The sequence below is a fragment of the Phocoena phocoena genome, chromosome 9 (genome assembly GCF_963924675.1).
Source record: "Phocoena phocoena chromosome 9, mPhoPho1.1, whole genome shotgun sequence".
Taxonomy (NCBI): domain Eukaryota; kingdom Metazoa; phylum Chordata; class Mammalia; order Artiodactyla; family Phocoenidae; genus Phocoena; species Phocoena phocoena.
Window position 1 is genome coordinate 3,443,681 of NC_089227.1, and position 27,967 is coordinate 3,471,647.

Below are 27,967 nucleotides of genomic sequence, written 5' to 3' on the forward strand. Positions count from 1 at the left end.
ATATGTGCCACATCTTCTTTATCCATTCATCTGTTGATGGACACTTAGATTGCTTCCATGTCCTGGTTATTGTAAATAGTACTGCAATTAACATTGTGTTACATGATTATTTTGAATTATGGTTTTCTCAGGGTATATGCCCAGTAGTGGGATTGCTGGGTAGTATGGTAGCTGTATTTTTGTTTTTTTAAGGAACCTCCATACTGTTCTCCAACTGGCTGTATCAATTTACATTCCCACAAACAGTGCAAGAAGATTCCCTTTTCTCCACACCTTCTCCAGCATTTATTGTTTGTAGACTTTTTGATGATGGCCATTCTGACTGGTGTGAGGTGATACCTCATCGCAGGTTTGATTATCATTTCTCTAATGATTAGTGATGTTGAGCATATTTTCATGTGTTTGTTGGCAATCTGTATATCTTCTTTGGAGAAATGTCTGTTTAGGTCTTCTGCCCATTGTTGGATTGGGTTTTTTTTTTTAATTGAGCTGCATGAGCTGCTTGTATATTTTGGAGATTAATCCTTTGTCCTTTGATTCATTTGCAAATATTTTCTCCCAGTCTGTGGGTTGTCTTTTTGTCTTGTTTACGGTTTCCTTTGTTGTGCAAAAGCTTTTAAGTTTTATTAGGTCCCATTGTTTTATTTTTGTTTTTATGTCCCTTTCTCTAGGAGGTGGGTCAAAAAAGATCTTGCTGTGATTTATGTCATAGAGCGTTCTGCTTATGCTTTTCTGTAAGAGTTTTATAGTGTCTGGCCTTACATTTAGGTCTTTAATCCAATTTGAGTTTATTTTTGTATACAGTGGTAGGGAGTGTTCTAACTTCATTCTTTTACATGTAACTGTCCAGTTTTCCCAGCACCACTGATTGGAGAGGCTGTCTTTTCGCCATTGTATATTCTTGCCACCTTTATCAAAGATAAGGTGACCATAAGTGCATGAGTTTATCTCTGGGTTTTCTATCCTGTTCCATTGATCTATATTTCTGTTTTTGTGCCAATACTATACTGTCTTGATTACTGTAGCTTTGTAGTATGATCTGAAGACAGAGAGACTGATTCCTAGAGCTCCATTTTTCTTTCTCAAGATTGCTTTGTCTATTCAAGGTCTTTTGTGTTTCCATACAAATTGTGAAATGTTTTGTTCTAGTTCTGTGAAAAATGCCATTGGTAGTTTGACAGGGGTTGAATTGAATCGGTAGATTGCTTTGTGTAGTATAGGCATTTTCACAATGTTGATACTTCCAATCCAAGAACATGGTATATCTCTCCCTCTGTTTGTATCATCATTAATTTCTTTCATCAGTGTCATAGTTTTCTGCATACAGGTCTTTTGTCTCCTTAGGTAGGTTTGTTCCTAGGCATTTTATTATTTTTGTTGCAGTGGTAAATGTGAGTGTTCTCTTTATTTCTCTTTCAGATATTTCACCACTAGTGTATAGGAATGCAAGAGATTTCTGTGCATTAATTTTTTATCCTGCTACTTTACCAAATTCATTGATTAGCCCTAGTAGTTTTCTGGTAGCGTCTTTAGGATTCTCTATGTATAGTATGTCACCTGCAAACAGTAACTCTTGTACTTCTTCTTTTCCAATTTGGATTGTTTTTATTTCTTTTTCTTCTCTGATTGCTGTGGCTAAAACTTCCAAAACTATGTTGACTAATAATGGTGAGAGTGGGCAACCATATCTTGTTCCTAATCTTAGAGGATATCGTTTCAGTTTTCATCATTGAGAATGATGTTGGCTGTGGGTTTGTCATTATGGCCTTTATTATGTTCAGATAAGTTCCTTCTATGCCCACCTTCTGGAGAGTTTTTATCATAGATGGGTGTTCAATTTTGTCAGAAATTTTTTCTGCATCTATTGAGATCATCATATGGTTTTTATCCTTCAGATTGTTAACATGGTGCATCACATTGATTGATTTGCATATATTGAAGAATCCTTCCATTCCTGGTATAAAACCCACTTGATCATAGTTTATGATCCTTTTAAGGTGTTGTTGGATTCAGTTTGCTAGTATTTTGTTGAGGATTTTTGCATCTATGTTCATCCATGATATTGGCCTGTAATTTTCCTTTTTTGTGACATCTTTGTCTGGTTTTCGTACAGGGTGATGGCGGTCTTGTAGAATGAATTTGGGAGTGTTCCTTCCTCTGCTATATTTTGGAAGAGTTTGAGAAGGATAGGTATTAGCTCTCCTCTAAATGTTTGATAGAATTCATCTGTGAATCCATCTGTTCCTGGGCTTTTGTTTTTTGGAAGATTTTTAATCACAGTTTCAATTTGTGTGCTTGTGATTGGTCTATTCATATTTTCTATTTCTTCCTTGTTGTCTCAGAAGGTTGTGCTCTTCTAAGAACTTATCCATTTCTTCCAGATTGTCCATTTTATTGGCAGAGTGTTGTTTAGAGTAATCTCTCATGATCCTTTGTATTTCTGCAGTACCAGTTGTTACTTCTCCTTTTCCATTTCTAATTCTATTAATTTGAGTCTTCTCCCTTTTTTTCTTGATGAGTCTGGCTAATAGTTTATCCACCTTGTTTATCTTCTCAAAGAACCAGCTTTTAGTTTTATTAATCTTTGCTATTGTTTATTCATTTCTTTTTCATTTATTTCTGATCTGATCTTTATGATTTCTTTTCTTCTGCTAACTTTGGGTTTTTTTGTTGTTCTTCTTCTTTCTCTAATTGCTTTAGGTTTAGATTGTTTATGTGAGATGTTTCTTCTTCTTTTTGTTTTTTTCTTTTTTTTTTTGTGGTATGTGGGTCTCTCACTGCTGTGGCCTCTCCCGTTGCAGAGCACAAGCTCTGGACGCGCAGGCTTAGCAGCCATGGCTCACGGGTCCAGCCACTCTGCGGCATGTGGAATCTTCTTGGACCGGGGCACGAATCCATGTCCCCTGCATTGGTAGGTGGACTCTCAACCACTGCATGACCAGGGGAGCCCTTCTTTCTTGAGGTAGGATTGTATTGCTATAAACTTCCCTCTGGCAACTGTCTTTGATGCATCCCACAGGTTTTGTTTCATCATATTTTCATTGTCATTTTTTTCTAGGTATTTTTGGATTTCCTCTTTGAATTCTTCACTGATCTCTTGATTATTTAGTAGTGTATTGTGTAGCCTCTATGTGTTTGTATTTTTAATGTTTTTTTTCCTGTAATTGATATCTAGTCTCATAGAGTTGTGGTTGGAAAAGATACTAGATACAATGTCAATTTTCTTAAATTTACCAAGGCTGGATTTATGAACCAAGATATGATATATTCTTTAGAATGTTCCATGAGCACTTGAGAAGAAAGTGTATTCTATTGATTTTCGATGGAATGTCCTATAAATATCAAGTCCATCTTGTTTAGTATCATTTGAAGCTTGTGTTTCCTTATTTATTTTCATTTTGTATGATCTACCCATTGGTGAAAGTGGGGTGTTAAAGTCCCCTACTATGATTGTGTTACTGTTGATTTCCCCTTTCACGGCTCTTAGCATTTGCCTTATGTACTGAGGTGCTCCTATGTTGGGGGCATAAATATTTACAGTTTCTATATCTTCTTCTTGGATTGATCCCTTGATCATTATGTAGTATCCATGTTTGTCTCTTGTAATAGTCTTTATTTTAAAGTCTATTTTGTCTGATATGAAATTGCTACTCCAGCTCTCTTTTGATTTCCATTTACATAGAATATCTTTTTCCAACCCCCCACTATCAGTCTGTATGTGCCCTTAGGTCTGAAGTGGGTCTCTTATAGACAATATATTTATGTGTCTTGTTTTTGTATCCATTCAACCAGTCTATATCTTTTGGTTGGAGCATTTAATCCATTTACATTTAAGGCAGTTATCGATATGTCTGTTCCTATTACCATTTTCTTAATTGTTTTGGGTTTCTTTTTGTAGGTCTTTTCTTTGTCTTGTGTTTCCTGCCTAGAGAATTTCCTTTAACATTTGTTGTAAAGCTGGTTTTGTGGTGGTGAATTCTCTTAGCTCTTGCTTTCTGTAAAGATTTTAATTTTTCCGTCAAATCTGAATGATATCCTTGCTGGGTAGAATAATCTTGGTTGTAGGTTTTTCCCATGCATCACTTTAAATTTGTCCTGCCACCCCCTTATGGCTTGCAAAATTTCTGGTGAAAGTTCAGCTGTTAACCTTTTGGGGATTCCCTTGTATGTTATTTGTTGTTTTTTCCTTCCTGCTTTTAATATTTTTTCTTTGTATTTAATTTTTGGTAGTTTGATTAATATGTGTCTTGGCATGTTTCTCCTTGGATTTATCCTGTATGGGACTCTCTGTTCTTTCTGGACTTGATTGACTATTGCCTTTCCCATATTAAGGAAATTTTCAACTATAATCACTTCAAATATTTTCCCAGACCCTTTCTTTTTCTCTCCTTCTTCTGGGACCCCTATAATTTGAACATTGGTGTGTTTAATTTTGTCCTACAGGTCTCTGAGATTCTCCCTAATTGTTTTCATTCTGTTTTCTTTATTCTTCTCTGAAGTATTTATTTCTACTATTTTATCTGCCAGGTCACTTATCCATTTCTGCCTCAGTTATTCTGCTATTGATTCCTTCTAGAGATTTAAAAATTTCATTTACCATGAGGTTCATCATTGTTTGCTTGCTCTTTAGTTCTTTTAGGTCCTTGTTAAATGTTTCTTTTATTTTCTCCATTCTATTTCCAAGATTTTGGATCTTTTTTATTATCATTACTCTGAATTCTTTTTCAGGTAGACTGCCTATTTCCTCTTCATTTGTTTGGTCTGGTGGGATTTTACCTTGATCCTTCATCTGTTGCATATTTCTGTGTCTTCTCATTTTGTTTAACTTACTGTGTTTGGGGTCTCTTTTTCCTAGGCTACAGGTTTGTAGTTCACATTGTTTTTGTTGTCTGCCTCAAGTTGGTGAGGTTTGTTCAGTGGCTTTTGTAGGCCTCCTGGTGAGGGGACTGGTGCCTGTGTTCTGGTGGGTGGGCCTGGATCTTGTCTTTCTGGTGGGCAGGGCCATGTCTGGTGTTGTGTTTTGGGGTGTGTGTGAACTTAGTATGATTTTAGGCAGCCTCTCTGCTAATGGGTGTGTTTGTGTTCCTGTCTTGCTAGTTGTTTGACATGGGACGTCCAGCACTGGAACTTGTTGGCCATTGGGTTGAGCTGAGTCTTAGTGTTGAGATGGAGATCTCTGGGATTGCCCTCTGTGATTGATATTACATGGGGCCTTGAGGTCTCTGGTGGGCCAATGTCCTGAACTTTGCTCTCCCACCTCAGAGGCTCAGGCCTGACACCCAGCCAGAGCACTAAGACCCTGTCAGCCACATGTCTCAGAATAAAAGGGAGAAAACAAGAAAGAAAAACATAAATAAAATAATAAATAAATAAATAATAATTAAAAAAAAGAAGAGAACTTCCAAACCAATAAATCCACCAACCATAACAAGCACTAAAAACTAATCTAAGATAAACATAAAAACCAGAAACAAATCAGTCACAGACAGCAGACCCCAAGTCTACAGTTTCTCCCAATGTCCATGGCCTCAATTTTGGGATAATTCATTGTCTATTCAGGTATTCCACAGATGCAGGGTACATCTAGTTGATTGTGGAGATTTAATCTGCTGCTCCTGAGGCTGCACAGAGAGATTTCTCTTTCTTTTCTTTTTTTGCACAGCTCCTGGGGTTCAACCTTGATTTTGGCCCCACCTCTGCATGTAAGTCACCTCAGGTATCTGTTCTGCCCAGACAGGACAGGATTAAAGCAGTGGCTGATTAGGGAACTCTTGCTCATTCAGGTTGGGGGGAGGGAGGGGTAACGTAGTTATAATTGGAATTCTGGGTGCTACTACAGTGGCAGAGGCCATAGTGACATTGAAACAGCCTGAGGTGCATGTTGTGTTCTCCCAGGAAACTTGTCCCTGGATCATGGGACCTTGGCAGTGGCAGGCTGCACAGGCCCCCTGGGGGGTGTTGATAGTGACCTGTGCTTGCACACAGGATTCTTGGTGGCTGCAGCTGCAGCGTTAGTGTTTCTTGCCTGTCTTGGTGGTCCAAGCTGATAGCTGCAGCTCATGCCCACTTCTGGAGCTCCCTTTGGTGGTGCTCTGCCTTCTGTGGGCATACAGGGAAGGAATCCCCTCTCCTCATGCACCCCAAAACAATGGTCTCTTGCTTCTTAGGCAGGTTCAGACATTTCCCACAGACTCCCTCTCAGTTAGCTGTGGCACACTGGCCCCCTTCAGGCTGTGTTTATACAGCCAACCCCAGTCCTCTCGCTGGGGTCTGACCTCTGAAGCCAGAGCCTCAGCTCCCAGCCCTTCCCTGCCCCAGTGGGTGAGCAGACAAGTCTCTCAGGCTGGTGAGTGCTGGTCGGCACTGATCCTTTGTGCAGGAATCTTTCTGCTTTGTCCTCTGCACCCTTGTGGCTGTGCTTGCCTCCGTGGCTCTGAAGCTTCCCCCCACCACCCACCCTCCGTCTCCACCAGTGAAGGGACTTCCTAGTGTGTGGAAGCTTTTCCTCCTTCACAGCTCCCTCCCAGAGGTAAAGGTCCTGTCCTTATTCTTTTGCCTCTGTTTTTTCTTTTTTCTTTTGTCCTACCCAGGTACATGGGGAGTTTCTTGCCTTTTGGGAAGTCTGAGGTCTTCTTCCAGCATTCAGTAGGTGTTCTGTAGGAGTTTTTCCACTTGTAGATGTGGTTTTGACATATTTGTGGGGAGGAAGGTGATCTCCATGTCTTACTCCTCCACCATCTTGCAGGTTCTCCCTACCTTATTTTTTAAAAAAGATTTAAAGTAGCTTACTGAAATATATCTTAGTCAAAGGAGAAATTTAGATACAGAACAAACTCAGAACAAGGGAATATTAGATATAGGTAAATAAACTGAAAACAGAGAATAAGATTAGGCTAAAAAATAAATTAAATTAAATTAAGAAGATGGAAGGAACAAAAGGAGAAAACATTTAAATAAATCATCACTAGTTATGGCATACATATGTTTTTCTCAATAGAAAAATTATTCCCTAGATGTAAATTAAATACCATTGAAAAATACATGTATTGTAGTAACTTATGCTTTCAGTATTTGGTGATTTCTCTTAAAATGATGAAAAGCAGAATTGTGTCATTACAGAAGATGCACTTTCTTTTTTTTTTGAAGGTGCACTTTTGAGTGGGGCAAACCTCCACTCCCATATCCCTTCCACTCACATGGTACATGAGAAGGTACCTAACCTATGAGAGATTTAGTTTGTATGATTCAAACATTTTATGATTTTTTGGAGGCTAGATACCTTTCCTGTGAAAGTACATAGCAGAGTACCTGGCCCAAAATGAATATTCAGGTTAGCATTCAATTGATATGCTTGTATTCTACATACAATCTTAGAAGAATGGGTGATACCACATTTTATGGCATAGATAAAGTTCATTGTGTGAAATATATCAAAAGGTCAAAGGAAAATCTAGGTGTTAGTTATAGTTATAAATTTTGAAGCAACTGTTGTGTTCCATAAACATTTGGAATTATTTACGTTGCCCCTTCCAAATTCAATTTTTATATTATTGTGATTGATGATGTTCCTGTTTTCTCATTAAGGGGTTTTTAGGTTTTACTCTGAACAACTCTCCCCAGACTGATAGGTCATGAAATACAGTACTCATTTTCTCTAATGCACCGTTTATGGTCTGAATATTCCTTGTGTATTTCACCATGATGGAGAGCTACTGGAACAGGAAAGCCACTCAAAGTGTCTTGGTGAGGCTGAGAATCTAAGAACGTGACTGCCTCATGTGCCTTGACAGCTACCCAGACCTAAGGTTGCATTTCAGGCAGCCCAGTGAAATTTGTGATGGGGCTTGCTGCTTCCTTGTCCATGTTTTCCACCAAATAGAAGTCAGTTATCCACTTGTTTCTTTTGCCCCAGGATTGGCAGAATTTCACAGATAAGGGCATGTATCTCTTCACGGGTGTTGTCATGACAAATACAGTTTATTGGTGGCCACGTCTGCATTTTATTTTCCACAGCTGGTCAAACAGATTGCATTTCGAGATGAAATCATGGCTTGTGGCAGAGTAAAACTATGGCAGGGAGAAATGAACGGGCTGAAAAAAACTTAAAGAAAATTGATGGGATGTAGGATGTACAGAAATTGCTAGTGAAAAGTCAGAGACCCCTAGAGAATTAAATATAAAAGTCAAAATGCCGATAACTGAAGGCTTGTTTTAAACAAAGAATCATCCCTTTTAGTAACTGCTCTTCTAATAGCATGCATTAGGTTTCAGTTTAGCATTTCAAAATTATCAGTTAGTGTCTCAAAGGTTTCAGAAAGTCAGCATCAGTTGAGAGCAATACCTGACAATTGTTTAAGTTTACTCTTGAATTTGGCATGTTATGGGTGACTCACCAAACAATTCCCTCCTGAAAAAGTTACTTAGAGAAGAATCAGTTGACTTGAAAAGTAGAACTGTATTGTGTGCTCTAAACATGGCACCTGTGATCCTTCTTGCTTTCTAACTATCCTCTGAGAAAATGGGAAACAAAAGGAAGCAAGATGCTAATTTAAAGCAGAGGAAGAAATAATGAATGATTCAGGCATTTTCTTGTACATTCATCACTGCGTGGGCAGCCTGATGGGGAGTCCCATGGGAGGGACCAGTTACACAGGGAGATTTATTGGGCCAGGCGCTGCTGCATGTGTAGGAGCTAATGAAGATGCTAAGAAGAAGGAATTAACTTCAGGATCAGAGAGGAGAGCTCATTTCAGATAAGGAACCAAGTTCCATTAAATGAAGAAAATGAAAAATAGAGTATGAATGCTATTGCAACTTCTTCAAAAATTTGGGCTGATGATATTTGGAATTTAAGTCAATTAAGAGCACAAGATGTAGTGTGGCTGTAATTAACCAAAAGTTTAAAAGTGCCACGTATAGAATGTTTCAAAGGGCTCAGTCAGCAGGTTGCTGGTGGTGAACAGGGCGTGCATCTCGGATGGGAGGTACTCGGATGCTGAGTGCAGCTAGGTGCGGGTGTAAGGAGCAGAAGTGATACCCACGCCATCTGCCAGCCAGGGTATTACCTGACTCCAACTTCTGTTTTCAGAGGCAATGACTATGGAGAACATTAAAAGAAAAAATAATATGGTAGTTTAAAAATGTTTCCCTCATATTCTGCAGAGCTTTGAATAGGGATGTATGTGTGTGTGTGTGTGTGTGTGTGTGTGTGTGTGTGTGTGTGTGTGTGTGTTTCTCCGTATGAATGGGATAATAATTCTCAGTAACTGCTTAGGACGTATCTTTTGAAATTCACCTCTGAAGCATCATTTTTAGTGATGGCTGCAAGATAATGATCCTGACCTTTCAAACTACTCTTTATTCAGCTAATTTTGCTTTATTTTTCAAACTTGGGAGTTTGACCAGTTATGTCACAGATAACATTCTTGGGTGCTACTGTTTTTTTTTTTTTTTTTTACATCTTTATTGGAGTATAATTGCTTTACAATGGTGTGTTGCTTTCTGCTTTATAACAAAGTGAATCAGTTATACGTATACATATGTTCCCATATCTCTTCCCGCTTGCGTCTCCCTCCCTCCCACCCTCCCTATCCCACCCCTCCAGGCGGTCACAAAGCACCGAACTGATCTCCCTGTGCTATGCGGCTGCTTCCCACTAGCTATTTACCTTGTGTTTGGTAGTGTATATATGTCCATGCCTCTCTCTCGCTTTGTCACAGCTCACCCTTCCCCCTCCCCATATCCTCAAATCCATTCTCTAGTAGGTCTGTATCTTTATTCCTGTCTTACCCCAAGGTTCTTCATAACATTTTTTTCCCCTAAAATTCCATATATATGTGTTAGCATATGGTATTTGTCTTTCTCTTTCTGACTTACTTCACTCTGTATGACAGACTCTAGGTCTATCCACCTCATTACAAATAGCTCAAATTTGTTTCTTTTTATGGTTGAGTAATATTCCATTGTATATATGTGCCACTGTTTTATATTTAAGGTAATTTCTCTATGGTGAGATCTTTAATTAAGTCATTCAGGAAGTAGTCATTGAGGACTCACCTTCTGAGTTCCTTCCTCCCAGTTAAGTGCATTTAAGCCTAGGTTCATGGGAGTTGAAGGAGCCTTAGGGAGTGAGGCATGCTGACTCCTCCACCATCTCTAGACTGTGGTGGGGATGAGCCCCTCCACTTGCAAAGACTGAGGGGAAATAATTTTCCTGAACTAGCTTTCAATTCATGTCTGTGTTGGCAAAATAATGTAAGCTCCTGGGAGAATTCTTCTATTGAATTATTTCTTAGGAATAAATACCCAGGAGTTGGATTATTGGGTCAAAGATTATAATTTCCTCTTAGCTCTTGAAATGTATTCCCATTATGTTTTCCAAAATTGTACCAATCTGCAGTGTTACAGGGAGGAATTAGTGTGATTCTGCATGTCTCATTTTGGATTAGAGCCTAACATGTACTTAGATTTATGTTACTTTAATAGGTGTAAAATTGAATTTCGTTGTTGCTTAAACTTCGATGCTTTCATTACAAATGTTCCTGGATATTTTCCATATGTTTCTTTATTGGGTCTATTTCCTAATTTTTGATGGTTCCACTCATGATAATCACCCATCTATCTATTGGAGTGTTGCTAATTTTCTTACAATTTTAGAACCATTACAATTCTTGTGAAAATGATACATACTAATTGCAAAAACAATAAATATGTGTAGAGAAGCATAAAGAAAAGGGGTGATGAAATCATTGTACAGTGGCCTGGTTCTGCCCATGAGGGGAATGAGAACACAGATTAGTCTGCTTCCTCTCTATTAGTCCTCATCTAAGGGAGAAGAGCATGAATAAGGTAGGTGATTGAGAAGTCCTACATTCTAGATAATTGCTATTATGTCTTTGGTGACCATTTGTGTTATATATTTAGCAAATCATTCTCCATTTTCTTTTCACCTTTTTTATGTGTAGTTGGCTTTTTCTATACAAAAGTCACTTTTTCCGCTATAAAATTTATCAATGTCACTTAAAAGTGACATGGGTGGGAATGTATAATTGTTTAAATTCTGTGGAATAATCACACATCCTTCTCCACTGATGTCAGTCCTGGCCATTTGACTAAGGAAGTGTGACCAGAAGCGGCACTGCCACATTCAAGAGGAAGGGTTAAGATGTGATGATGTTTCTACTGTATACTCTTTTGTCCTATCATGGTATTGAAAATGTCTTTACGGGGTCTGCTCATTCAGCATGACCCTCAGATAAACACTAGTGAAGAGCGTCCCAGCTGATCTGTGATGTACCTGTAGCACACATGAGAAATACGTGAGATTTTAGGGATTGTTTATTATCACCATATAACTTAGCCTGAGCTGCCTGATAAAGTCACACTCCTAAAGGCATCACATAATTCCTGTTAAATTTCTTTTTAGTTACTATGCATTTGTGTCACTTCTGTAAACCACACACATTGTTTTATTCTATCTTCTTATTGACAATTGTTTATAGAATGGGAGTTGATTTGTACTTATGATTTGTTATTTTTTTGAATCTTCCAACCAAATATTTGTACTATGAATAACATTTGTCTGTTCTTCAGTTCTCCCCTAGTGTCATTACCAGGTGTCCACTATTTCCTGCATGCTCTAGACTTCTAAAATAAACCTTTAGTCCAGACCTCCCTTTGAGTGCCATTTCTCAGCCTTAATTTTCCTAAGTTCATCAATGAACCTATTTAAAAATTTCTTGATTTTACTCCCCAATATTATTTCTTTCCATACACTTGGTCCTAAATAACAGCAATGCCAGCACCCTGTCTCCTAAGCCTCTAACGTGGATGCGTGCTTTGACCATCCTCTCATCCCACCAGGAGCCTCATTTCTTCTAACTTCTGTGAGCTTTTGAAGCATGTCCCCTTCCTATATTAACACTGTGTCTGCCTCATGTCAATCCCTTTTCTTTAATCACTTAAACAGCTATGACAGTCGCAACTACACCAACTGTTTCCTTACATCACTGCCAAAGGTGATTTTTCTACAATTCATTTTTGATTATTTTTAATAATTTTCCATGATGTCCTTTTGCTTCCAGAATAAAATCATTGAATTGTACTTTGTACTCATTGACAAGAGCATTTCAGCTTTATGACTGCATGACTCATCATTTGAGGTCCAACAGACTTCTTTTAACAGTGAAAAACAGACAAGGCGGGGAAAATATGCTCATGAGGGTTCTGTCTTCATGACATTCAGCACTGGCATGTAGGAAAATAGAGAGACTATAATAATAAAGATACTCATCTGTAGACTGAATAACGGAGAGCATTTTCCCACATATACTGTGTGGGGTTTGTTTAATTTTGTTTTCTGCTGACATATTAAAGCCAGTTTTATCATCCTTCTTTGGTTGCTGAATTGTTCAGGTCCTGTTGGTTGCTGGGGTTCTTGTGTTCATGCATCTTTTGTGTCTAATTATTCTATCAATTGTTAAGAGAGGAGAGTTAAATTTTCCAATTATAGTTGTGGATTTTTCTACTTCTGCTAGAAGTTCTATCAGTTTTATTTCATGAATTTTGAAGCTCCTTTGTTTGGTGCATATACATTTGGGATTGCTCTCACTTCTTGATGTACCACCACTTTTTTTTCATTTTAGTGTGTCCTTCATTGTCTCTGGTAAATTTTTTCCTTGAAATCTACTTTATCTGACATTTCACTTGATTAGTGCATATGTGATATATGTTTTTCTATCTTTTAACTTTCAACCTGTTTAGACTACTATATTTGAAGTCAGTTTCTTGAAGACAGCATATAGTAAGGTCATGTTTTGTAATCCACTCTATAAATCTGTATCTTTTAATTGGTTTATTTAGACCTTTTAGTTTTAATGTAATTATGGATATGTTAGGGCTTAAATTTTCCATTTTGTCTTTTTTCTATTTTCTGTCTATATTTTGTTTTTATGTTTTACTTCTCCTTTTTTGACCATTTTTAGAATAACATTTTTATTTTTCTATAATTTTTTTAGTGTATATCTTTGTATAGCATTTTTAGTGACTGGGTATAAAATTATATGTTAATATTTTGTCACAATTTGCTGGTATCATCATTTTACCAGTGAATTATAGAAATCTTACCTCTCTTTAGATCTCTTTAAGCTCCTCAATTTATAATTGTTTTCAATATGTTCTTTATAAACATTTTATGCTTTAGTTGTAACTGTCAAACATAATTTAGAAAATTCAAAAGAAGGAAAACCTATTTTATTTACCCATATTTTTGCTTAGCAGGCTCTTCTTTCAGATTTTCAAGCTTCCTTCTTTCCTCATTACCATTCTGTTTAGAAAAATTTATTTAGCTATTATTTTATGGTAGTTCTACTGATGACAGACTTTCTTATTTCCTTCAGCTTAGAATGCATTGATTTCCTGAAGAATATTTTGCTAGGTATGAGTTCTTTTCTTCCAGCACTTGAAAATATTGTGGCTTCCTGGCCGCCATGGCTTCTGATAAGAAATTCACTGTCATTTAAATTGTTTTTCCTGTGGGAAAGTGCTATTTATTTTATTGCTACTTTAAATATTTTTTCATTGTCCTTAGTTTACAGGATTTTAATTATGAGGTGTCAAGGTGTAGATCTCTTTGGGTTTATTCTGTTTGAGGTTTTTGTAGATTCTTGAATCTGTGGTTTTATGACTTGACAAATTTGGGTAGTTTTCAGTCAATATTTCTTTGAGTATTATTTTTAGCCTCACCTCTTTCTCCTGGGACTCTGATGATACAAATGTTACATCTTTTTTTATAGTCACAGAGGTCCCTAAGACTCTCCTCATTCTTATTATTTTTTATAGGACATCTTTCCTCTGTCATTTGGACTGGATAATTTCTCTTGTTCTATTTTTTAGTTCACTGATTTTTTTTCTCTGTCTCCATCCGTTCTGCTGTTTAGTTCATCCACCAAGCTTTTTCTTTTATTTTTAGTATTTTTCATTTTTAAAATTCCCATATGGTTCTTCTTTGTAGTTTCTATTTGTTTGCTGAGGTTTTGTATTTTTTACTTAAGCACACTTGTAATTTTTGAAGCATATTTCTGATGGCTGCTTTGTTAGATATTTCTACCATCTCAGTCATCTTGCTGTTGGCATACATTAATTTGCTTTTTTTCATTCAGTTTGAGATCTTCTGTTTCTGGCATTATGAGTTATTTTTTTAATTGAAACTTGGAAATTTTCATATTGTGTTATGAGAGGCTGAATCTTATTTAAACCTTCTGTTTTAGATGCTTTATTTGGCACTGTGGGTTAGGGGGTGCTGCCTCATTACTGCCATGTGGTTGTAAAGTTCAGGCTCCTCAATTAACCTCCATTGATATCCAATGGGTCTCTTCTCATTCCTGCCAGGTGGGAGCCCTTTCTCCCCATGTGGTCTCCACTCACACTGCTACTGCTGGATGATGGTGAAAGTTCATTCTCTTCACTAGCCTTCTCTAACACTACCCCAGTGTCAGAGAATCTGGTCTCTCCATAGAGTCTCCACTGATACCATGAGGAGCAAAGAGCTTTTGTTGCCAGCATGTGGGGATTTGAAAAACCTGACTACTTGTCTCTTTCTGACTCCACCCTGGTGTGAATGCTGTGGTACCTCATGGAAGCCTCACAGGGATAGACATCCAGGTTCCCCACTCGGCCTTTGCTGACATGGATGTGGGTGGGAACAGTTTCTTCCGTGTTTCTGTGGTAAAATGTTTATTATGTAAAAGAAAACTGTTCTATTTTGCTAACCTGTCCTGCTCCTTTGGATACAGAGAGCAGATTTTTATTGAGGAGCATATTTTTATTTATTAGTTGGTTCATCTTAACATTTCTGGTTTGCTGTCTTCTCCAGCTATGAGCCTGGCATATCTGAGGTAAAAAGAAAACCCAAAGAAATCACCACTGTGCTTCTGCTTGGGTCTCGAGATCCCTGGCCAGTCTGCCTTCTCTTCACCTTTAGAGTCTTCCTGTGTTTGCTTTGCATATGATTCCAGGAGTTTTAGTTGTATTTAAGGTTGAGACTAACTTTAGCTGTGTAGAGGGATAGGAGAAACTATGTCTGCTCCATTTTTCCAGAAGTGATAGCCTCTTCTGCCTCTTTTAATTTAGAGAAGAATCTTGCTGCACTGAAAACAAAGAAGTTCTCAAAACTGAATGGGGTTCTGACAAGTGGACCTGGGAATCAGTGGGAAGGAGATTCAATGGGACAAATTGGGACACTTAGAGCACTGAGCACCTCCCCCCAAATGATGACTGTAATTGATGGAAACAGTTAAAACATGTGTGTGTTTCTTTAGTCTATAATTATATTTGCTATATAAAGAGCTACATATAAAAATAAATCAGCAAAACGTATTTGGCATTATTGGAGGTGACAGTTATACTGAGAACTTTCTTTGAAAATTGATAGCTTAAAAGAAAGAAATAAGTATTAAACTGCCTCTCTGATACAACTGTATTTCAAGGTAACCAAAAATGTCCATTTCTCAAGCAAAAGCTCTTTATATAAAATGAATTACTGAATTTAATCATGGCCATTTTACAAATCCTAATGGAGCAATTAGTTCAGATAATCCTTATCAAAGGGTGATAAAATCATTACTTGAAAGTTTGTCAGAAAATAAAATTCACATTGTGCCAAGTTATCACTTCACGTATCATTACTAGTCCTGAGGGCTGCAGTGTAACTTCAGTGGAGAGGTGTGTCCGTCAAGAGCTTAATCTCACCACAATCTTTATTGACTTGATGTTACTATCTGTGTCTCCTGAGTGACGCAAATGAAGTAGGTAGCACGTCCTATGAAGACTCTTCATAAAATATATATAACCTCATCCAGCTGAGCTTTCAGAGTTAACGTTCAGTCAACAACATACTATAGTATAAAAGACAGAAAAACAAGTTAAAGCACCTCAGCATAAAATTTAAAAAAAATTCCAGAATGTGGGTCATTTTGTAGCACACCTGGGCAGTCTTCCCCACGAGTAAATAGTTTGGGTAGGAGGAAGGTAGTGCTATTTATTTGAACCTGAATATAACTCGGTGACTTTCAGTGCCTATTAAATACTCAATTTGACTGTATATCCTCTAGGGTACAAGAACACGTGGCATTCAATATTTTCTAATTATAACTCTTTATGCAGAATAAATTTGCCTACGTAGAAAGGCAAACTTGTAAAAGAGCCACACCGTCATTTCAGAGTCTAAAAAAACATACACTAGGTTCCCAGTACTTTTCCAGGGGATCCTTTAGTACCTTTTTTTCTATCCCAGAGAGGATGGTTTTGATAGACAAATGATCAGAAGATGCAGATTGTGAAGAATTTCAATGATGTCATTTGCTTTTTCAGAGGTAGTTGAGTTTGATGGGGAAGAACACAGAGGCTGGGTCCAGACTCCCTTCTTTGGAATCCCAGCTCTGCCAGATGTTAGCTGTAACCTTTGGCAATTTACTAAATCTCTCTGTGCTCTAGTTCTTCCTCTGTAAAATGGAGATAATAGTAGTACATACATACACAGGATAGTTTGAGGATTAAGCAAATTAATGTACATAAAAGCAGTTAGAAAAAACCTGTCACCTACTCTGACAGTTTTAATTTGAGTTCCTGTTGCTATGATGGTAAATCCCACAGCCGAGTCAAGTCAGATGAGATCTAAAATGTACCCTGTACCCTCTCTTGCAAGCCCTTCTTCTACCCAAAATGGCCTAACTCCACATATCCTTTAAGGTTTATTTCAAATAATATTTCTACTGCCTTCAGCTGGAAAGTGATCTTATTTATGTCCACTTATCTCTTCTATGCTATTCATGCAGATTGTTTTGCATTGTAGCTATTATTTCAGCCAGTATGACTTTAGCTCCTTTTTATGGTCGTAAGTCTAACATTTAGTGAGCATTTACTATGTACCAGGAATAATTTGATTGATTTACATGTTTTAACTCACATAATTCTTCCAACAATCCCTAGAAGCTCTTATATTTCTTACTCAAGGCTTTGTAGATAGGGAAGCTGTGGTGCAGGGAGGTTCCTAACATGCTGAAAGTCACTGCTCAGAAGGGGCAGAGTTGGAACTTGAACCCAGGAAGCCTGTTCTGGCACTCGTGCTAGAGCACAGCACTACACTGGGATTCTCAATACTGAGAGATTTCTGGGAAGAGCAGGGTGATAGACTGCAGACTGAGCCCTCCTCTCCTCCCCTCCGTCCTGTTCAAACACACAATTACTGTAGGACACTGATGAAGCTATGAAGCCCTTCAATGTCTTAATGTCCCCTCTCCTATGCTGCGGATATCATTTTACCCAATATCTCCCATAGACACCCCACACTAAGAGGCACTCTGCCCTTATCAGCATCATGATAATTCCTGTCCACCACCCACCATATTAACCTCGGTTCAACCTATGCTGTGTTGGTAACCACCTTGCCCAGGAAGTCCTGTTTGAACATATCAGTGGCATAAGTGGGCAGCCTGTGTGACCTTAAGGTTCTTTATTACTTTGGTCTGAAATGTGAGGCTGAACTCATTTGTCCAAGTGCTAAATTCAAAGTCATAGAGCAGTACAGACCCTGAAGACTTAGACGCTGGGGGCCCCATCCAGTAAGGCTGCTCGGTTTTCTTGTTGCATCAATTGTGGTTCATACTTCCTGCTGTTTCCAAGTGATGGAGTCAGCCTTTGACATTATGTTTGTCTGGTTTGCCAAGTAACTTCTTCAGTTGCTTTTCATTTGTTGGAAAGTTCAACAGTCGAAACTCAGATGACAGGTAAAATGAATTCTTCTCATGGATTTTTTAACGTCTACTTAGATGGATATTTTCAGATGTTGTTACAATCCAAGGACACTGACTTTTCTTGTTGGGAAAGTAAATCAATTGTATTGGAAACATTTTCCAGGTCTTTAATAAATGATGCGCTATTTTCACTTAACTGTACACAGTAGAAAAATGGATAAAAGTTTGTTAATTCACCAACAAACTGTAATTCCTGAGTATTTCTGTACAAAGATGTTTAAAATGATATCAAGGCTTGGATACTTGTTTATTGATACATTTTGAGAGTTGTCTGGATAATGCAATCACACTTTTGTAGGTCATTTTTTAGGTGAATGGTGTTTGCCAGGGACAACATGATTTCCATCAAACTGGTTGCTGATTCAGTGGCCTTTAGACTATTATCTGGTACTAAGTGTGTCTACTAAACCTAACTTTTCTCTGACTGGTGTCCCTCTTGATGGATTGGTTTAGTTAAGTGACTTTTTTTCACGAGCCTGTATTTAAGATGTTGACGCTGAAATCCATTATCTCTGATACCTTGGGTACCTCTGTGAATCGTGCTGCTCCCTCCATGTGCGCTCCTCCACACACACACACAATCGGGACCCTGGCTGACTCTGATGATCACTCTGTCCCTCGCCCATGAAGCTCCAGCCCCACTGGTCAAGAATGACCCATAACACCTTCACTTGCTGTTTCCTCTCTCTTGGAACCTTCTTTCCCTTCTTATTCTGTAAGTGTTTTCTCCAAGCACCTCCCATGGACATCACATACATAAAGAGGTGTTTAGCCATGGTCAGCGTCATGGCCCTCCTGCCTCTCCCCTTCCCCCCTCACCCCAGCCAGTTCAACCTTTGCAGGCCACCAGATCATCTTACCTAGGAAGTCCTGTTCAAGCATGTCTCTGCCTTTTAACTATTTCACCCCTTTATCTTGCTTTATTTTCCTTCTTACCACTTCTGCCATCCGGCATTGGAGCTATTTGTTTTTCAGTTTCCTACATTACAAAGCAGCATCACTGAGGCCACTGCTTTGTCACTCATGACCACTGTTGAATCCCAGGGCCTTTGATGGTGCCTGGCACATGCTAGTTCAATGCACATCTGTTGAATCAATTAATCAATTGGACAATCAATCAACAAATCAGTTTTCCAGGCAGTTTGTGCAGTGGTTGGGGTCCAGGACCTGGAGAGAGACGAGATTGACATGCCAGGTGGAACCCTTATTACCCATGTGGCCTTGGGAGTGCCATTCAGCCCCCAGGACTCATCTGTTTAATCGGGAAAATAATAGTCTTGTCTCATCAAAATGTTGTGACCCTGAAATTAATTAACATGGAGAAAGAGTTTAGAAAATTGCCAGGCTCTTAGGAAATTAAGCTCACAATAAATATTGGCTATTACAATTATTTCCATAGTGCTTTATAATATAAATAAAATATTTTAATATTTTAAAATATTTAATATAAATAAATATTTTAATATTTATTAAAATTATTTAATATTTAATATTTTAAAATATTTAATATAAATAAAATATAGTATTTTTCATTTATTATATTGATAAATCCTTGTTACAATTCTGTGAGGTAGAACGGCATTTCAAAGATGACTGAGCTGAGGACGGGAAGTTGAGCCTTAGGTCACCGTTATGCATTAAGCTTGGGCAGCACAGGGCTGACACCCCAGGTCTCCTAAACCCCAATCTAGTGATATTTCTGGTAAAAAAAAAAAAATTCTCAAAATGGTACTTTGGTCTCCAGTTAATTTCCACACCACCTTACCCCTCTGGGTTCATTGTCATTTTCTCTTTGGCTGCCTTTAAGGTCCTGAATTAGTTAACCATTTTGGATTTTAATATCCACATTAAAAATCTTCTTAATAGGTAGTGTCCCTACTGGTTTTAATGAGAATGAGGATGAGAAGGATGAGGGTGATACGATGGCAGTCTTTAGATAACATTTGATCATGTGCCTGTTACTATTCTCGGTGCTTTACAACTTAGCTATTCCTCAAAACAACCCTTAAAGAGAGGGTGTAATATTAATCATTTTACAGATGAGCAAACTGAGGCATCCCAAATCCAGAAGACATAGCCTTGGCCATCACCTCTCAATAGAAAAATGCTGTGATGTCCTGCAGAGCCAGCCCTCTCAGGAGTGAGCAAAACATGCACTAGATCCCCTGATCCTCTCTTTCTTCCAAAGAACCCTCACCTGTGCTCTTTATGGAGAGACTTGTTTCAGCTATTGCTATTCTGATAACCTCACCTGTGCAAGATGTCAGTGGCTGATAGATGCTTCTTTCATCTTTTCAGGAAGTTCTTTTTCATTTATCAGAAAGGCAGGTGGGGGAGAAGTTTTGACTAGGAGAGTTTTTGGCTCTATCCAAAGAGGAACATTTATCCTGTCTCTGTCTTCAAGCTGCCTTTCACGTAAAAGAACACGTCAAGGTAAATCAAAAGGGGATATGACTTCAGATTGGACTTTACTACAAAAAAGACTTGATTCAAGTGTCCCAAAGAAATGAACATGCATCACAGGTATGAGCTCTGGATCATATTTCAATCTTCCCAACAATTCTGGGACAAAGTAGGATAAAAATAAAGTGTTCTGAATAAACGGTACGAAACATGTAATCCTGAATAATGATTACTCCAGAGATGTGCCACCTTCTGTGAAAATGTAAAGTTTAATCTTTTCTTCAAATTTCAAATGCACAAATTCTTTGAACTTAAAGAAATGAAACTTGAAATGTTCAAGAGGTTTTAACTGAATGCATAACCTTGAACTACAAGTTAACGTGTATTGATTTATTCTGCACTTTCTTTTTCAGATGTGTTTAGGCTTTTGGTTTCCTTTGAGGCACCCCCAAGACAAAGCAATCTGTTCTCTTCTAATGGTCTCAGTTCTGCTTCCCCTCTGGTGAATATTCCAGTCCATGTGGATGCCAAGCTCAAGGAATGTACCCCTGAAGTGCTCTCCACCATAGTGTCCTGGGTTTGATTGCATCTTCCCTTGAAGATATACAGAGTCTCAGAGCATTCATGGAGGATGCATCCCATGTTATGAGAGTAATGTCTTTGGAGCAGGTGGATGGAAACAACAGTGGGTTTCTATGGCATCACACATGATGGGAAAGGGCAATCAAAGCGTTCCCCATACCATTTTAAGCTAGGAGTGTATGATTTTTTTAAAAAAATCAGGTCTTTAGTATTAAGCCTGCTGATGTGGGTTTATGTTAATCTCTCAGGTCCACACAGATACTCTATTTGGCTTCCTTGTCAATATTTAGGCCAGTATGTAGAACACACCATTGATTCCATGCTCCTCTGCCCTTGCATCTTCCCACACAGAAAGAATGTTTCCAAGCCATGCACTTTCATGTTTATGTATTTCTTGGCATATGGAACCAATTTAATTTTTTTCTATAGGATTGTGACTTTTAAATAAAATATCTCTCTCCCTCCCCCATTTATTCCCACTTATAAACCTCTTCTCACCAGGCCTTTGTGCTTCCTATGTGGTCTAATTACCTCTTTGTGAAGCCCTAATATCACTGTGCTCATTTCCTAACCCTGTATGGATATTTGGGGTCCTCAGTAGCAACTATTTTTCCTTTAGGTATAAAATAAGGGAATTTTGCATTCAGGAGCAGAATGCATTTTTGCTTATTTATTTGTTTATCTGTGAATAACTTTTAGAAGAAATAAAAATACTGCAATGAAATAAATGCTTGTTATAGGTATTGAACTCAAAGTAGAGGAGGTCATACCTGACATATATAGAATTTTATAATTAAAAAAATAATTGAACTTTGGGTTAACAAAAGTTTCTGTATCTGTAAAGTGGGGACTATACTGTATTTCCCTCATGTATTTCTCATGAAGAATAAAAGAGGTAATTCATGTAAGACTCTTAGAATTGTTCTGAAAGTGGCACATAGTAAATACATAAATATTAGTTACTATTTTTAATAAAATGTGAAGAGGCATTTAGAAAACAATTGCAGACATATTTTAGAGATATTGCAGGTTCTGTCCAGACCATCCCAATAAAGTGAATATCACAATAAAGTGTTTCAAATTAATTTTTTTCATTTCCCAGTGCACATAAAAGTTATGTTTACACTATCCTGTAGTCTATTAAGTGTGCAATGCTGTTATGTCAAAAAAAAAAAAACTATGTAAGTACCTTAAATAAAAAATTCTTTATTGCTAAAAATTGTTAACCATTGTCTGAGCTTTCAGTGAGTCATAACCTTTTCACTGGTGGAGGGTCTTGCCTTGATGTTGGTGCCTCCTGACTGATCAGGGTGGTGTTTGATGAAGGTTGTGGTGTCTGTGGCCATTTCTTAAAAGAAGACAACAATGAAGTTTGCCACATTGATTGACTCTTGTTTTCACTACTGATTTTTCTGTAGCATGCAATGCTGTTTTGATAGTTTTTCACCCACAGTAGAACTTCTTTCAACATTAGAATCAGTCCTCTCAAACCCTGCTGCTGCTTTATCAATTACATTTTTGTCATATTCTAAATCCTTTTTTTGTCATTTTAACAATCTTCACAGCATCTTCACCAAGAGTAGATTCCATCTCAAGAAACCACTTTCTTTGCTCATCAGTAAGAGTCAACTTCTCATTTGTTCAAGTTTTATCCTGAGTTTGCAGAAATTCAGTCATATCTTCAGGCCCCACTTCTAATTCTAGGTTTCTTGCTGTTTCCACCACATCTGCAGTTACTTCCTCCACTGAAGTCTTGAATCCCTCAAAGTCATCCATGAGGGTTGGAATCAACTTCTTCCAAACTCCAGTTACTGTTGGTATTTTGACCTGTTTTCATGAATCATAAATGTTGTTCTTGGCATCTAGAACGGTGAATCCTTTCCAGAAGGTTTTCAACTGATTTTACCAAGATCCATCAGAGGAATCACTATCTATGGCAGCTGTAGGCTTACAACATGTATTTCTTAAATAATAAGGCTTGAAAGTCATAATTACTCCTTGATCCACGGGCTTAAAAATGAATGTTATGTTAGCTACCATGAAAATAACATTAATCTCTGTATATCTCTATCAGAGCTCTTGGGTGACCAGGTACATTGTCAATGAGTAGTAATACTTTGAAAGGCGTCTTTTTTTCTGAGCAGTAGGTCTCAAGAGTGAGCTTAAGATATTCAGTAAACCATGTTGAAAACAGTTGTGCTATCATCCAGGCTTTGTTGTTCCATTTATAGAGCACAGACAGAATAGACTGAGCATAATTCAGAATGGTGAGCATTGGCTTCAACTTATCATTAGCTGCATTAGCCCCTAACAAGAGAGGCTGTCTTGAAGCTTGAAGCCAGCTATTGACTTTTCCTCTCTAGCTATGAGAGTCCTAGATGGCATCTTCTTCCAACATAAGGTTATTTTGTTTACATTGAAAATCTGTTGCTTAGTGTAGCCACTTTCATTAATGATATTAGTCAAGATCCTCTGGATAACTTGTTACAGCTTCTACATCAGCACTTGCTGCTTCTGCTTGCAATTTTATGTTACAGAGACAGCTTTTTCCCTTAAACTTTATAAAATAACCTCTGCTGGTTTCAAACTTTTCTTCTGCTGCTTCTTCATCTTTCAGCTTTCATAGAATTGAAGAGCACTAGGGCTTTGCTCTGGATTAGACTTTGGCTTAACAGAATGTTGTGGCTGATTTGATCTTCTATCCAGATCACTACAACTTTCTCCATATCAGCAATAAAGCAGTTTTGCTTTCTTATCATTAGTGTGATCACCGCAGTAACACTTTTAATTTCCCTCAAGAACTTTCCCTTTGCAGTCACAGCTTGGCTAACTCTTTGGTGCAATAAGCCTACCTTTCAGCCTGTCTCAGCTTTTAACCTGCGCTCCTCACTAAGATTAATCATTTCTAGATTTTGATCTAAAGTGAGAGATGCGTGACTCTTCCTTTCACTTGAACACTTAGAGGCCATTGTGGGGTTATTAATTGGCCTAATTTAAATCTTGTTGTGTCTCAGGGAACAGGGAAGCCTGAGGTGAGGGAGAGTGATGGGAAAACAACCAACAGATGGAGCAGTCAGAACACTTATCAATTAAGTATGCTGTCTTAAATGGGTGTGGTTTGTGGAGCCCCCAAATAATTATAAATAACATCAAAGACAACTGATCACAGATCACCATAAAAATAGAATAATAATGAAAAGTTTGAAATATTGCAAGAATTATCAAAATATGATACAGAGACACGAAGTGAGCAAATGCTGTTGGAAAAATAGGCTCTGATAAACTTGCTCTGCACAGGGTTGTCACAACTTCAGTTTGTAAAGAATGCAGTATCTGTGCAACTCAATAAAGCAAAGCACAATAAAGTAAGGTATACCCATATATACTTTATAATTCAGGAAGAATTCCTTGCTTCTGAAGATGGAAAAGTTTAGGTAAATACTGCGATATTTATATTTATATTTAGTCTATATTTAGATTTGTTAAATGTGAATAAATATGATTAATAGATCTCTCTTAGTAAAATTTATATTTTCATAGATATCATCAACTTAGGGACAAATTGAGTAGCTCCATTTTAAATAGAGTAGTTTCATCAATATAAATATCACAATCTCATCCACTTTCCAAAAGTTTTCCCCTCAGAATTTCCCACAAAATAATCTGAGATGCAACCTCCAGAGGTTGTGGTGGGGTCATTGAAAGTCCCTGCAACCAGTAGTCAAGTTGGAGTGGTGGGAAATCTGGGAGAGAGATCTTCATGACTTAACCAGGTTTCCATCCAGTAGGTTTGTCCAAGGGGAAGGATTCCAAACCCTAAATCGAGATATAGGGGTGAAGCTCCAGTTCAGAGGAGAAACAGCAAAATTCTGACAAGGCAGCAGACTGCCTTAGCCACTAAATTCTGGGCCTGGAAGAAGCAGGAGTACCAGGAAACCTGCAGGGTTGGCACCTTGCACAATCTTATGGGATGCATCGTCTCAGCCCAGATGCTGAGGAGAGTCTTCAGCTTGGGGGAACACGGATGCCCAGACCTTGTCTCTTGGGGCATTGTGGGCTGAGTCTTGTCTATGGCACAGAGAAACCCTGGTCTGATGGAATGGCTCAAACCTACCAGGTTTGCTCACAGAGAGCTTGTATCTGAAACTGTCATGAATGAAGTGTGTGTGTTTATGTGGTATGTGTGTGGGGTGTATTTATAGATCCAGAAGGGGAAGACCTAGAGTGAAGGTGACTTTGGACCCAAAGTCAAAATAAAACTGAAATGAACATAATCAACAATAGCAACGACTGTCGTGGATTGGGGACTTAAACTCCAGGCATAATGCTGGAATTTTAATATAGATCATGCATCCAGAAACTTCAGTGGTATTTCTCACTAACCCCAAAGAGCATTTGAAGAAGTAGAAACTCAAAGCAGTGGAGCTACAAGGCCAAGATGATGCAGGAAGGGTGTTTTTGTCCAGAGTCAATAAGTACATTCTCTGTTGGTGCGGGTACCCTGACATACCAGGGAATGTTGACTTTGTCCCTGATCTTCCCGCATGGCTGACTCCTGATTTTGTCCTAGCCGAGGTCCAACTTGGCTGCATAACTTGTTCATGGTATCACGATCTTAAGTCATCAAAGGGGAAAATGAGTACAGTGAAAAAAGAGCAACACCCATTTTCTAAAATATGCTTAATAGAAATAGAGATAATAAAAGTTATAATACTGATAAGATTATCTATTCCTACACTTGACAAATACTTAGTTATACAAGTTATACTTATCTATCTCACTGTTAGAAGGTTAACACTAATCATTACTGTATTTCATCCTCAAATTAAATTTATAAGAGAACTAATGCCATTCCTTGAATTTTTTTCAAAGTGCATCTCAGAAAAGTTAAATAAAATTTCTTCAATGTTACATAGGAGGGCTACACTTAAAATCCATTGTTTTCTGATTTTTTCCCACTATTCTACTTTAAAATTAGAATAACATTGTGAAACAAAAGGGAACAAAGAAACTTATCTGGAAAGATAACAGCTTCTTTCAAAGTTCTATTTCTTGTTTTCTATTTTTACTTTTAAAATTTATTTTGTTCAAGTATAGTTTATTTACAATCAAAGTTCTATTTCTCTTTCATCCATTGAGTGACAGCTTTGGAGGAAGAAATGACTGCAATAAATAAGTTTTGACCATACTTTCTAGAACCAGGCATATTGTAATTATATTAATACTCTAATATAGTAGGAGTTGGGTGGTAGGTGTCTTTTGGCATAGAATGGATAGCATCTTGAAGTCCTAGATGGAAATTAATACAGTATGCTTTGTGTTCAATATTTAGAAGACAGATACAATAGCATTTCCCATATTAAAAAGAAGCAGATAATTAGAAATATTTGCTTGGAAGTAGTACTTTCTTCTTCTTTTGTCCTGGCCCAGCTACAGCTGTGTCCATCATCACATGCTCCATCTGTCACCATCTATCACAGGAGTTATATGGGTAGCATGCTTCATGCAGCTCCTTCTTGCATTCTGAAATAGGTGTGCAACCTCTCTAGGGTTCTGGGAGTGAATGTTACAGGAGCTCTGTGGTGCCTCCACAGTAAGTTTCTATATTCTGATTTTTCATTTTTAACAGACCATGATTATACTCATTTCTCTGCTGCAGAATTCCCTATCTAGCTAGACTATTTGTAGATAAATTCTCAGGAACCAATGCCAGGATGGATTCCCCTCTAAATATGGAGGCCAGGGCTGCTTCCTTACATCTAGGGCAGTGAAATGATTTGGCGCTGGTCATCAGAGATGATAAGGATGGAAGAAGGGCTGGCAACTGCAAAAGAAGGAAAAAACTCCCCTTTCTTGTTCACTCCAAGGGAATCAATGGAAGAAGAAAAAATAACGTTTAATTATGAAGTTACATTTTCCCATGTGAGTTGGTGCTTTGGTTCAAAAGTTCTCCCTTTTGCTTTGGTGTCTACTTTCCTGGGGGAAAATTCAGAATTCACAAAACAGTAAAAGACCTGGGACTCTCTTGGTAGATTAATGTACAAGTTTAATGTATAAGATTTCAGTGCTCTGCCTCAAATAGTTTCCAGTTAGATACACACATATAACAGATGAAGAATCAACAACTAGGCAATTGGAATTATTTGAATTTTTAAAAGCTTGAGGTTCGATATGATCTTTCAGATGTTTGTAATTATTGAATAGTTTCAATCAATGGCAGAAATATTTATGACAAACTTGCTGTTATCTTTGTCTAAATATACTTTTTTAAAAATTTATTTTACTTTCTGAAGGAAACAAGTAAGTAGGGATTGCCAATACATAACATTTTTTAGACATGATCCCTCCAGAGAAATCCGATTCTTCGGTGTTAAAGGGAATCGAGGGAATTTGATGTGGATGATTGTCCTATTTCTCCAATTCTACACTGTAAGTTTCTTGTGTATAAAATGCTTGTCAAATGCATCTCTGTGTTCTCCTGGTGCCTTGCACTCTGTAGGTCTTTACCAATTAGAATAGAATTATGGATGTTTCCTACCTCATTGATGTCCAAACAAATGCTGAGGTGATACAAGTGATCTATGATGTAACTAAATAAGTGGCACCATATGAGAATTAAAAGAAGAAGAAATAGTCTCATTTTTAAACCATTTTTTTATAACACAGAGGGAGAATTGACAGTGTTCATTATTTCTGTCCTGTGTCAAAGATACTTTTTGAAATTTTATTTCATTTATTTTTTTATACTGCAGGTTCTTATTAGTTATCCATTTTATACATATTAGTGTATATATGTCAATCCCAATCTCCCAATTCATCACACCAAGCTATTCTTAAATATCCTTTGAGTATCACTCATGAAATAGATGACCTCACATAGTGTCAGTTTCCAGCTTACTTGAGCATTTATACCACAGATCCAGCCATATAGAGTGACTGACACAGCATGCTCTTTTCCTGCTCAGAATTCATGGAGGAGGGAGTGTGGTCAAGGTGATGGAGTAGGAAGGTTCTGAGCCTACCTTCTCCCATGGGCAAATCAAAATTGCAACTAATTGCAAAGCAGCTATCTATGAGAATGACCTGAAGATAAGCAGAAAAGATTTTCCACACTTAAAGATATAAAGAAAGAACAACAATGAGATGAGTAGGAGGGGCAGAGATGCAATAAA

At 37.7% G+C, this 27,967-nt stretch overlaps 1 pseudogene; it reads right to left on the reverse strand.

Annotated features, from left to right (window-relative positions):
* Positions 1-22,017: 22,017 nt before the first annotated feature.
* Positions 22,018-23,764, reverse strand: LOC136128521 (tigger transposable element-derived protein 1-like; annotated as a pseudogene).
* Positions 23,765-27,967: the final 4,203 nt, after the last annotated feature.